This window comes from Procambarus clarkii, chromosome 45 (genome assembly GCF_040958095.1).
Source record: "Procambarus clarkii isolate CNS0578487 chromosome 45, FALCON_Pclarkii_2.0, whole genome shotgun sequence".
NCBI lineage: Eukaryota > Metazoa > Arthropoda > Malacostraca > Decapoda > Cambaridae > Procambarus > Procambarus clarkii.
In genome coordinates, this window is record NC_091194.1 from 2478442 (window position 1) to 2491631 (window position 13190).

Consider the following 13190-nt stretch of genomic DNA (forward strand, 5'->3'; position numbering starts at 1 on the left):
CCCACTCATATACTTGTCCAACCCGTGCTTGAAACAATCGAGGGACCCCACCTCCACAATGTTACGCGGCAATTGGTTCCACAAATCAAGTAGGGCAGTATAAGTATAGTGAACCATACCCACAAGAGTAAGGCACCAGAATTAAATTCCAAAATCCCCCCGTGTCTCAGAGAGCAACTGGTAACGCTCTGATTACTTCACCTGATGACCTCCTTGTTGATGACAAGGCCACCAGCACAGGTTGGGAAATGCTGCTGGAGAGTCGTCGTGCCGGGCCCTCAACCAGGCAGGTATACTTCTCTTGTTTACATCTAGAAGTATACCATGTTTCTCAGTATATATTCACATACATGTGAGCCCTCAACCAGGCAGGTATACTTCTCTTGTTTACATCTAGAAGTATACCATGTTTCTCAGTATATATTCACATACATGTAGACCCTCAACCAGCAGGTATACTTCTGACTGCAGCCCCCACAATAGGTGTCTAACTACAGGGGTACCTATTTACTGCTAGGTGAAAAGAGGCATTAGTTGATGGGAGACGTCAAACCATTTCCATCCCGCCCGGAAATCGAACCCAGGATCCGTGAATCGAGGACGAAGCCAACTCGCAAGTGGGTCAGTAGAGTATTGTGGTCGTCTTGGCAATCCTCTCTAATGGTCGATGGAGCATGTAAGCCCAAGATCATACCCTCGGGCAGGGACGTGCCCCCTATAGGGTAGAGGAAAGGGCGTGCCAGAAAGCACGCTGGGCATGCAAGGTGGGCATGTGGGTAAGGGGGGCAGCTGCCCCTCCCTTCGGGTTGGCCAGCGGAAAGTGGTGAGAAGGATGGGGTAAGAAGATAGGTAACGGGAGAGAATGGAAAAGAGTGGGAAAAGAAGTAGGGAAAAAGGTGATAAGGGGGAAGAGGAGATAAGGAGGTGATGAAAGGGGGTAAGAGGAGATAAGGTGGTAGAAGTGGGGAGGAAAGAGGAGGAAGAACAGGGGGGGGTGAGGGAACGAGGGGAAGAGTAGGGAGGCAAGTAATTTTTGACAGTACACGAGCGTTCAAAGCATGATCGAGTACCGTGTAATCAACGTTGCAACAACGTCACCAACGTCGTGGCTTCTCTGCCAGTCACTTCCCATTTGGAGCTTAACTACTAATGCAAAACAGACCATCTATGAAGCCAAGGTCAAACCTTCGACTTCTTTGGCTCGAAGCCTCTCTCTTTGCATTCATATGCGAGTGGTCCAGTCACTTAGATTGATTGGTAGAGCGACGTTCCCCTTTCTGACAGGGTTCGATTCCTGATGGTTCAAGTAGTTGGGTACTGTTCCTCCACTTCGTCTTCATACACCCAGTTCTTAGTCCTCTTATTCTTATTCTCAAGTTCTATAGACTTGAGAATGGTCCAGGACGGACCGAAACGTCGTCGTCCCTTCACCTTCTAGTGAATGGTCTGGTCAACTTAGTCCTCTTATCCCAGATCCTTGTCCTCATATCCCTCCTAATACCTTACCTTCGTCTGAGTCTAAGGAAGCTGCTTCTTCTCAGTTCCTGGATAGTTAGGTTGAGTTATTGACTATGTTGAATCACTATCATTGATTTTATGCTTATCAGGAACTTTTATATCATCGCCTGATACTGCTATTGCTACTGCTACTACACACACACACACACACACACACACACACAGACACACACACACACACACACACACACACACACACACACACACACACACACACACACACACACACACACACAGTTGATTGACAGTTGAGAGGCGGGACCAAAGAGCCAGAGCTCAACCCCCGCAAGCACAAATAGGCGAGTACACAGGGGAGGGAATTATCAGGGTAAAGCGCCAAGCCATTACGACTATATAGCACTTGGAAGGAATCAGGATAGGGATTTGGGATGGGACAGATGGAAGGAATGGTGCCCAACCACTTTGGACGGCTAGGGATTGAACGCCGACCTGCATGAAGCGAGGCCGTCGCTCTACCGTCCAGCCCAAGTGGTTGGGCACACAGAGCCAGACGAATACCCCTTAGTACTATCTGTTTCTAAAGAACTACTCCCTAGTGGTCGACTGTTAAATCACAAGGTAATTATTGACTTCAGTGCTCTATAAGTCACAGTTGACCACCGTGCACTTGTTCTGATTGTTCCCTGTTGCAGCTGCTGACATAGTTGCAACATAACATGTGCAATCATGTCTTGCAACCGGTTCCTCTTGCCACATACTCTTCATAATAGCTAAGTTTCTAGTAGCCGGAGCAGCCCCTTCTCCCACCTTGCTACTCCGTAAAAAAATTCAACTGTTTTTCCTCACCCAAAACATCAATATGCAACTGTTAACGAGTCGAGAGAAGGAGGTGTTATGAACAGCTGTTGATGCTACAAATATACTTCGAGGCAAGGACCGGTTTGTGACCCCTCCGGTGGATGACGTTTTAACTCGTGTTGCTGTACGCAATTAGTGTCGATCTTATTTTCCTGTCATGAACGCGTCATGCAAGGTCAGTTTGGTCCAGAACGTGATGTGCACAGCCTTGTGGGCGGGGGGAAAGGTGCCATCTGTGTACTTCACCTATTCATATCAACTCACCCACACACACCAACACCCTCCCACACACCCACCTACACCCATCCCCACACCACACCCATCGACACCCTCCCACACACCCACCTACACCCACCCACACACCACACCCACCAACATCCTCCCACACACACTTACACCCACACACACCACACCCACCAACACCCTCCCATATCCACTTACACCCACACACACGACACACCCACCAACACTCTCCCACACACCCACCTACACCCACCCCCACACCACACCCACCAGCACCCTCCCACACCCACTTACACCCATATGAATCAACTTCCTTACGAGTCAAGTCACAGTTGATGATTGGTGAAGGCAATTATGAGTTCCTAAATGAGTGGACGGCAGCTGAGGTCAAGTGAAGATAACTATGAGGGACCTTAGTGAGGTGTGAGGCTCTACTCCCGCCTGCACACTTTCCTCACAACTCATCCTTGACTGGAAGACAAGGAAAGTGCAAATAAGATAATGAGAAAGGAGCATGCGAGGAAGAGAACGAGATAAAGCGGAAACAGAGAGGCGGACAACCAAACAGATTGGGTCAAGAAAATAGGGACATAGGGAGCAGATAGTGTGAAGGAGATAGGGGGAGATAATAAGGAGTTATGGAGAAAGAAATAGGGAAAAGGAGATAGAGAGAATGGATGGAAGAATGAGATAGGGGGGAAGCAGATAAGGGAGTAGATAATTAGAGGAAGGAGATAGGGAAAAAAGAAATAGATAATCACACAGTTATTGTGATGGTGAACAACCAGCTGTGATCCGGTGATAGTGGTGATGGTGAACCATCAGCTGCGATCCGGTGATAGTGGTGATGGTGAACAACCAGCTGTGATCCGGTGATAGTGGTGATGGTGAACCATCAGCTGCGATCCGGTGATAGTGGTGATGGTGAGGGCAGTAAAGCGGAGAATCAAGTTCAAGAGAGAGGCATCAGACAGGGTGGGCAGGCGGGGCTATCATCTCAGTACTCAAGAGAGCGGGAAACTGATGAAAGGAGACCAGCTTCCCCGACAAGGAGACGGTCAGCGTTTTGCATCATGTCAAGGAGACGGGCAACGTTCCAGACCCCGTCAAGAAGACGGGCATCTTATCTTAGAAGTATAAGATAAGACGGGCATCTTATTTTGCTTCTAGGCATCTTAGAAGTCAATAAGAACGTCTGTGGAAACTGTTTGCCTACCCAAACAACTCTGTTAGAATTAGACGTTCTAAATGTGAAACAATTGGTCCATACGAGGCAATATATTTTTTAAATCCACCCAAATTCATTCATATATAAACACCTACATTTAAAAAATCCATAAAAAACAAAGATTTCAATAACCCGCTGGAGATTTCAACGACAAAGTAGTGATCCTCATTAGGAATTAATTCATCTCATATTAGGTACCTAATGGAGTTGATATTTTTATACTTAATCACTATATTCCTGGCAAACTTCACAACATTGGTAGGGCATGACCCAGGAGCAGGGGGTGGGCATGACTGGGGCATGGGGGCATGGGGGCATGGGGGCATGGGGCATGGCAACAATGGTGGGCATTTCTGCTCGTATCAACCTCTGTTCCCTCTTGTTTTTAAGCACTGTATTGCCTACATGCTTTTTACTATATGTTTAAATTATTCTCTGTATCTTTTTTGTATTATTTATTTAATGTTCCTCTTCTTCTCTTTCTTCAAATATTTGCTTATCATGCATTCGTAATAAGTTTATAATTATAGAAATACAAATCACAGTTAATTAGAGATCTAAAGAAACTTCTACTTTGATAAGGATTCTAAAATGAAAGCAAGTGTATAATAATGTATTAGAAATCAATTTGCATCAATATTGTTGTATTTTTGCGGGGGACGTTTTTTTTGTAAATTAATATTTGGAAAATATGAATGTAATGTAAATGTTAATTTTGCTGTTTAGGCTTTTCAAACCGGAGAATATTTAGGGTTAAAATATACAAGTGATCATCGCCATTCTTGTGTGTGTGTGTGTGTGTGTGTGTGTGTGTGTGTGTGTGTGTGTGTGTGTGTGTGTGTGTGTGTGTGTGTGTGTGTAGCCATTTCTCCGACCATCTCTGCAACTTGTTGAAGTCCTCTTAGAGGATCCTACAATCTTCATATGTCACAACTCGTCTCATTAATTTCGCATCATCCACGAACATTGACATACAGGATTCGACTCCTTTATACATGTCGCTTACGCATATTAGAAATATAACTGGTCCCATCACTGAGCCTTGAGGTACTCCACTCGTTACTGTTCGCCAGTACGACTTCTTGCCCCTTACCGTTACTCTCTGGCTCCTGCCTGTTAGGTAATTCCCCAACCGAAGCTAGGGCTTTTCTGCTTACTCCCGCCTGCCTCGCAAGTTTGAATAGCAGCTTTCTGTGCGGTATTATATCAAAGGGTTTTTGGCAGTTTAGAAATATGCAGACTGTCCATCCTTCAATGTCCTGCCTTATTCTTGTTACTTTATCATATAATTCTAGGACGTTTGTTAAGCATGATTTCCCTTCCCTAAATAAATGTTGGTGTATCTAATTCTCTCTAAGTGTATAACTTGTCTTAACTTGATTATTCTTACAAGTACATTACAAGAGATGCTTGCCAGTGATACTAGTCTGTAATTAAGTGCCTCTTCTCTATCTCCTTTTAAAGAAGAGGAGGAGGATCACTACTCCTTTTTTCCAGCAACTGGGCAACTCTCCCGTCGTAAGTGACTCATTAAAGATCCTTGCTAGAGGCACGCTGAGGGCCTGCGCTGCCTCGTTAAGTACCCACGGTGATGGATGATACTAAACTATGTCCAGGACAAGAAGGGTACACGTACACAAGACAATTCGTCGACGGATTTTAAAACCAACCTAACCTAACTGAACCTAACCTAACCCAAATCAACCTAACCCAACTTAACCTAACCCAATCTAACCTAATCCAAACCAGTTTTACATAACCCAAACGGAGCCTAACACCATCTACCAAAAGCTAATTCATCCTAACCGGACGATATATACGGTTTTCAGTTAGAAGAAACATAATCAAACCTAACCAAACCAATCAAACCTTACCCAACCTAACCTAGTCTAACCTAATCTAACTAAACCCAACCCAATCTAACATAACCTAACCAAGCCTAAAGTCTGACAACCTAAGCTGACACAACCGACGTGACTCAGACCAACCAAACTTAATTCAATAAAGTCAAACACAGCCTAACGACAAATTAAGTTTTAACTATGAGAAAATTAACTTAGTCTACCCCTTCATTATCCATCAAAGAGCACCTAGAATCCCAGTAATAAACTCACGAAGTCGACGACAAAAAGAGGATTTAGTATCCCTGAGGATTCACAACAGGAGGATCCAGTCCACTTGACATTGACATTGCGATGGCCTATAAACATGCACCGAACGTGTTTGTCGTGTGTAGAGGATCCAATAGTATCTAGTTTTTATAGCCGTTATCTTGAGATTACTTATAACTTGTCATGGTGGAAAGGTGAACAGGTACCTTGAGATAGATAGCACTTGGCGGTTAGGTAGTTGAGGTGTTAGAGGAACGTATGCCTCTAGGTGTTAGAGGAACGTATGCCTCTAGGTGTTAGAGGAACGTATGCCTCTAGGTGAGAGGAACGTATGCCTCTAGGTGTTAGAGGAATGTATGCCTCTAGGTGTTAGAGGAATGTATGCCTCTAGGTGTTAGAGGAACGTATGCCTCTAGGTGAGAGGAATGTATGCCTCTAGGTAGGAGGAACGTATGCCTCTAGGTGAGAGGAACGTATGCCTCTAGGTAGGAGGAACGTATGCCTGTAGGTGTTAGAGGAACGTATGCCTCTAGGTGTTAGAAGAACGTATGCCTCTAGGTGTTAGAGGAATGTATGCCTCTAGGTGTTAGAGGAACTTATGCCTCTAGGTGGAAGGAACGTATGCCTCTAGGTGGAGGAACGTATGCCTCTAGGTGAGAGGAACGTATGCCTTTAGGTGTTAGAGGAACGTATGCCTCTAGGTGTTAGAGGAACGTATGCCTCTAGGTGTTAGAGGAACGTATGCCTCTAGGTGAGAGGAATGTATACCTCTAGGTGTTAGAGGAACGTATGCCTCTAGGTGAGAGGAACGTATGCCTCTAGGTGTTAGAGGAACGTATGCCTCTAGGTGAGAGGAACGTATGCCTCTAGGTGTTAGAGGAACGTATGCCTCTAGGTGTTAGAGGAACGTATGCCTCTAGGTGTTAGAGGAACGTATGCCTCTAGGTGTTAGAGGAACGTAAGCCTCTAGGTGAGAGGAACGTATGCCTCTAGGTGTTAGAGGAACGTATGCCTCTAGGTGAGAGGAACGTATGCCTCTAGGTGTTAGAGGAACGTATGCCTCTAGGTGGGAGTTGGTAAGAGGGGGGTGGCAGTCAATAAGTAATATAATAATTAGACATAACAGTAGACTAAGTTTCTATAATAGTAGACTAAGAGCCATAATAGTGGACTAAGTTATCATAATAGTAGACTAAGAGCCATAATAGTAGACCAAGAGCCTTAATAGTTGACTAAGTGGCCATATTAGTAAACTAAGTTGTAATAGTCGATTGTCAACTTGACACAATCGACTTGAGAATAGTCCAGGACGGACTGAAACGTCGTCGTCCCTTCACTTTCTAGTGTGTGGTCTGGTCAACATACTTTAGCCACGTTATCGTGACTCATCGCCTGGATAAGTTGTAATAGTAAACTAAGTTGCCATAGCAGTAGACTATGCAGTCACATTATTGACTAAGTCGCCATAACAATAGACTAAGTTGCCATAATATATAAATTCTTCATATTTTGAAATTACTAAAGTATTACCAGCTTTTACTTTAGTGTTAGACCCTTTTTAATGTATTCTAAAGTATCTTGTAAAAAAAATAAAACTCATTAAAATTATATATATAATAATAAACCTGTTCTCATGGCCCAAAAATGTAAAATAAATTAGGAAATGAAATATTTGGATCAGCTGTGTTTGTTGACCTTGCGCAGTCGTGACAAAAACAGTGCGAGTCTGCGCAGGAGGGTCGTGGCAGGCGGTGAGAGCGGGGTATTCCAAGGCTGCTCCACACAATGTCTCTAATATTTACTCCTGTAGGATATTTTCACGGCCAGCGAAAAATGCAGCGTGATCCAGGTCAGTCCTGCAGAGTTTTGTATGCGCTAGAAAGTCGTCAAATGTTCGAATAATTTGTAATTTTGAAAGTTTGTTGCTATCTCGCGAATCAGCTGATGACAGAAAATGGGATTGTGTTGGGAGGGGCACTGCTCGATGCTCGTGGGGTCACGAATGCCCTCCCTGCTTCTTGACCCCCATTGGCCCTGCCCACGTGCCCAAGGCACACTTTCCTGCCCTAGTAATCAAACTTGCATGCAACCTAACACACCCATAATATATATATATATATATATATATATATATATATATATATATATATATATATATATATATATATATATATATATATATATCTATATATATATATATATCTATATATATATATATATATATATATATATATATATATATATGTATATATATATATATATATATATATATATATATATATATATATATATATATATACATATATATATATATATCCAGATTTTTAATGTAGATCTGATAGGTCAGACAGATATGGAACTTGTACATTGGATAGTTGATGGTTGCATGGCGGGACCCAAGAGTTAAAACTCAGTCCACTTGAGTTTTACAATTAGATTAATACATAATTGCATTTATACATATATATATATATATATATATATATATATATATATATATATATATATATATATATATATATATATATATATATATATATATATATATATATATGTGTGTGTGTGTGTGCACATTCTCATACACACACACAGATGTATCAAGCATTTGATGAGGTGCCACATGAAAGACTGGTAGCCAGGAAATTACAAGCATGTGAAATAAATGGCAAAATACTTGAATGGATTAAACAATAGTTAACGCAACAAATTGGAGAATATTAATCCAGAACACTTCTTTAAAATGGCTAGATGAAGCCCGTGTAGGTCGCTACGCCTTCGTGCTCAACAAGCCACACTGTAGGACAGAAAACAGATGTATTTTCACCCACAGGTTTATAAACCCGTGGAACCGCCTACCCGCCGAAGCCGTAAATGCCACTTCAGCTCAAAATCCAGTTAGAAAAATTCTCTGTAGCTATTTGGGGGGAGGCTGCCTTAGACAAGCCGCTGCCTTCCCGTCCCAGTCGTGGTTACTAAATAGATAGTGGTCCTCAGGCAAATTCAGTTAAAATACAAACATACCGATGGACTGGTAGATATAACAGCTGACAAAGGGACAAAGTACAAACTCCAATAACCTAAATGATCACCAGTGCATATTATCTATTTAAATATCAAGTAATAGAGCAGAGGAACCGGTGGTACCTGTCTACCCCCCACCCCCAAGAGGTATGGGTACCCTTGGTTAATTGGTATCTATTCCTCGGGGAATTAGTACCCCAGAGGTATATAGGTGCAATCACCTTAGAAAGCACTATACCACCGTAACTATAGCACTTACAAGGCATATGGGCATAAACTAAGAGATGAGATACGAGGCATGAGGATAGACTAACACCTGGGATATGAGGATAGACTAACACCTGGGATATGAGGATAGACTAACACCTGGGATATGAGGATAGACTAACACCTGGGATGATGAGGATAGACTAACACCTGGGATATGAGGATAGACTAACACCTGGGATATGAGGATAGACTAACACCTGGGATATGAGGATAGACTAACACCTGGGATATGAGGATAGACTAACACCTGGGATATGAGGATAGACTAACACCTGGGATATGAGGATAGACTAACACCTGGGATATGAGGATAGACTAACACCTGGGATATGAGGATAGACAACGAGGGTAGACATATGTAGAAGGAGTGAATGAACAGTCTAAGTTTACCCGAAACGCTATACATACTAGTGGCTTTAGGTATTATATGTACTATCTCTATCTTTAAATTCCAACATTATGTTTGTAACTCATCTTCAATGTATGTATCTAAACCTGCATAAAAAAATCTAAATCAAAAGTATAACGGGAGATATAAGAGTGTAGAGTCAGTAGACGGAGTACCACAAGGCGCTGGAGCTAATCCTGACACATTCTTATCTTATCATAAGATAAGAATATTGGCTTATTGGTGGAGAATATTGGCTTCTTCATTACAATGTCTGGAGGTGCTGCATAGTCTCTCCGGCTTGGCGCCTTCTTTGGATAATTACTTCAATGTCTGCAGATAATGCTAAACCGAAGATGTGCAAGAGACGTCAGTGGTGCGCAGAAATGCCCAGAGGTTCGTAGAAATTCTTGTGCACATCTGGAGGCGCCAGTTCTGCGCAGGAACACTTAAGAGGTGCACAGAGAAGGGCAGAAAAATCGCAGGAAATGCCAGACGTGTGCGCAGGAGCCAACAAATGTGCGTAGGCAGCAGAACATGGTGCGCAAAGGACGCCAGATATGCGCAGGATCCCCCAGAACTGCGCAGGGGATGACCAGAAGAACGCAAGAGACCTCAGAGGTGTCCAGGACGCGCCATAATTACATCGCTCTACACAAGTGAAAGTAGCCATGCGGCCGCCCCGTCCCGACCTGTTCTCCCAGCTACATGTTTTTGAGCCAGGTCTTGTGACGTCAGTGTTGGACTACGTCATATACACGACGTAGCAGAACAAGGGAGCTATGATGGAAGCTTCAGGCAGCAGAACAAGAGAACTGTGATGGAATCAAGAGAGGTAAATTAGTCACAGCGGTGTCAGAAAGATGGTCCACGCTGGAGCTGTCAATTAGTTTAATGGAGTAGACTTAGAAGCGGGTGAAGCCACGTGATAACGTCTCGTGCGGACATTAATTAGCGACCGTTTGAGCCGAGGCGTTGCCTGGGATGGCAAGGCGGGGCCAGGAGCTAATACTCGACCCCTGCAAGCACGTCTAGGTGAGTGTGCCCACACCTACACCTAGACTCAGACACACACGCACACACACATACCCACACCCACACCTAGACCCACACACGCGCGCTCACACCCACACCTAGACCCACACACGCGCGCTCACACCCACACCTAGACCCACACACACACGCACACGCACACACACACACACACGCACACACACACACACACACACACACACAAGGGGCCTCGTAGCCTGGTGGATAGCGCGCAGGATTCGTAATTCTGTGGCGCGGGTTCGATTCCCGCACGAGGCAGAAACAAATGGGCAAAGTTTCTTTCACCCTGAATGCCCCTGTTACCTAGCAGTAAATAGGTACCTGGGAGTTAGTCAGCTGTCACGGGCTGCTTCCTGGGGTGTGTGTGTGTGGTGTGGAGAGAGAAAAAAAAAAAAAAAAAAAAAAAAGTAGTTAGTAAACAGTTGATTGACAGTTGAGAGGCGGGCCGAAAGAGCAAAGCTCAACCCCCGTAAAAACACAACTAGTAAACACAACTAGTAAACACACACGTCCTGGTCACCCTGCCTCTCATCTTTGGCCTCCGAGGAAGCACGTAAATGTCACCAGATCTGCCCTCCTTGGTGTACACACGAGGTCGGACGACGTACACACACACAGTACAGCCACGTACACATGATACAACGACGTACACACGCTGTCGTTAAAGTATATGGCATAATGTTATGATCTGTATGACCATACCACACATGGAAGGGCCAAGAGGGCAAGATATAGACTCTGGGATAGAACGATGCCCTGTAACCACTAATAGATCATCGGGGATTGAACGCCGACCCGCAGAAAAAACGAGGCCGATAATGTATACAAAGTGACTGGATATGGTGAGTAACGTGTGAGTATTGATACTCTTATCACGGCTTGTGTGGAAGTACACAGTCCTAGAAGGTCATTGTAATTGATGTGATATGATTAATTGATATAAGACATTCCCATGTGTCAGGGCTGTATGTTACAGGGTTGTGTTACAGGGTTGCATGTGCCAGGGTTGTGTTACAGGGTTGCATGTGCCAGGGTTGTATGTTACAGGGTTGTGTTACAGGGTTGTATGTTACAGGGTTGTGTTACAGGGTTGTGTTACAGGGTTGTGTTACAGGGTTGTATGTTACAGGGTTGTGTTACAGGGTTGTGTTACAGGTGTGTTCGCTGCTGTCTCTCCTCACAAATGAGAAGGAACCTTATGTAGGGAACTTGTCCTGTGATAGACCTTAATATATCGAACTTGACCTTTCATAAAAGACCTTAACGTCTGGTAATACAGTTTCCATCGTTCTCTACTGACAATTGGGGATCCCGGGAGGGATAGAAATGATTGGGCACGTTTCCTTTCACCTAATGCCTCTGTTCACCTAGCAGTAAATAGGTACGCAGGACTTAGGCAACTGTTGTGGGGTTACATTCTGGAGTGAAGGTCAGTAGGTCCACCTTGTGGGGGACCTCAACACAAACCTAAAATATGCACACACACACACGCTTCCTGTCCCCCCATAACAAAAATAAATAAAAATGATAGGATAGTTACGTGACTAGCAGTTGAGTAGTTAGCTGATGACTATGCGTGGGAGCTGTTATCCTCGGCGTGTCACTCAAACTGATAAAATGATTGGAATGTGTCCCAAGATAAGGTGATGGTTGAGATTACGTCCTCACGACCAGGATTTGCCATTTACATGTCCACTAAACGAAACCAATACATCTTTCCACAATCATGGCGGCTTTGTTTACATTGACGAAAGGGTGAGATCGTTAGCACTACGTACGAGGTTATCTAACAATAACGAGTTGTGACTAAGCAGTCTAATAAATGTAAACAAAGCCGCCATGATTGAGGAAAGATGTACAGGTTTCGCAAGGGGCCAGGGGATTCGTCGACCATTACGTATATGGTCAACGAATCCCCGACGGTATGGTGTAAACTATTTCATCGTTTGTAGTTACGTTTGGAAGCTGTAACGTTATTGGCCGTGATGTCGCCCCAGCAGACAACCACAACTGTTACGTTGCTACAAGGTTGTAGGAATGTCAAGTTCTAACCAAGTGGACAAAACAGAGTTGCGTTGAATAAACGTTGACAACGTTGAATCAACGTCATTTGTCCTCGTCCCGCGTCTAATGGGCACAATATTAAAGACCAACGTCGATTCAACGTCGAATCGACACCACTTTTGGATATTGTATCAGTGGGGCATCCTAGACCACGAGCGATGCTTGTCAGGTGTGACAGACGGAAGGCGCTAGACAGATTAAGTGCCCCGTCCGGTCCAAGACAGGTCCAGGATAATCCTTGTCATCTACACGTGTAAAACACGTCACATGTCGACTACCATGTCACCACTTATCTAAGAGACGCGCAAGACTAGTGATAACGGCATGTATATTATCGCAGCCCTTCCTTGGGTACCACACATGCTGGTTAATAATATAGCCACCAAACCCACCGACACTAGTGGGGACGTTTGAGCGGGGCTTTGTTCATTGTACGAACAGTGCCACCAGGTGTAATCACCCACGTACTGCAAAT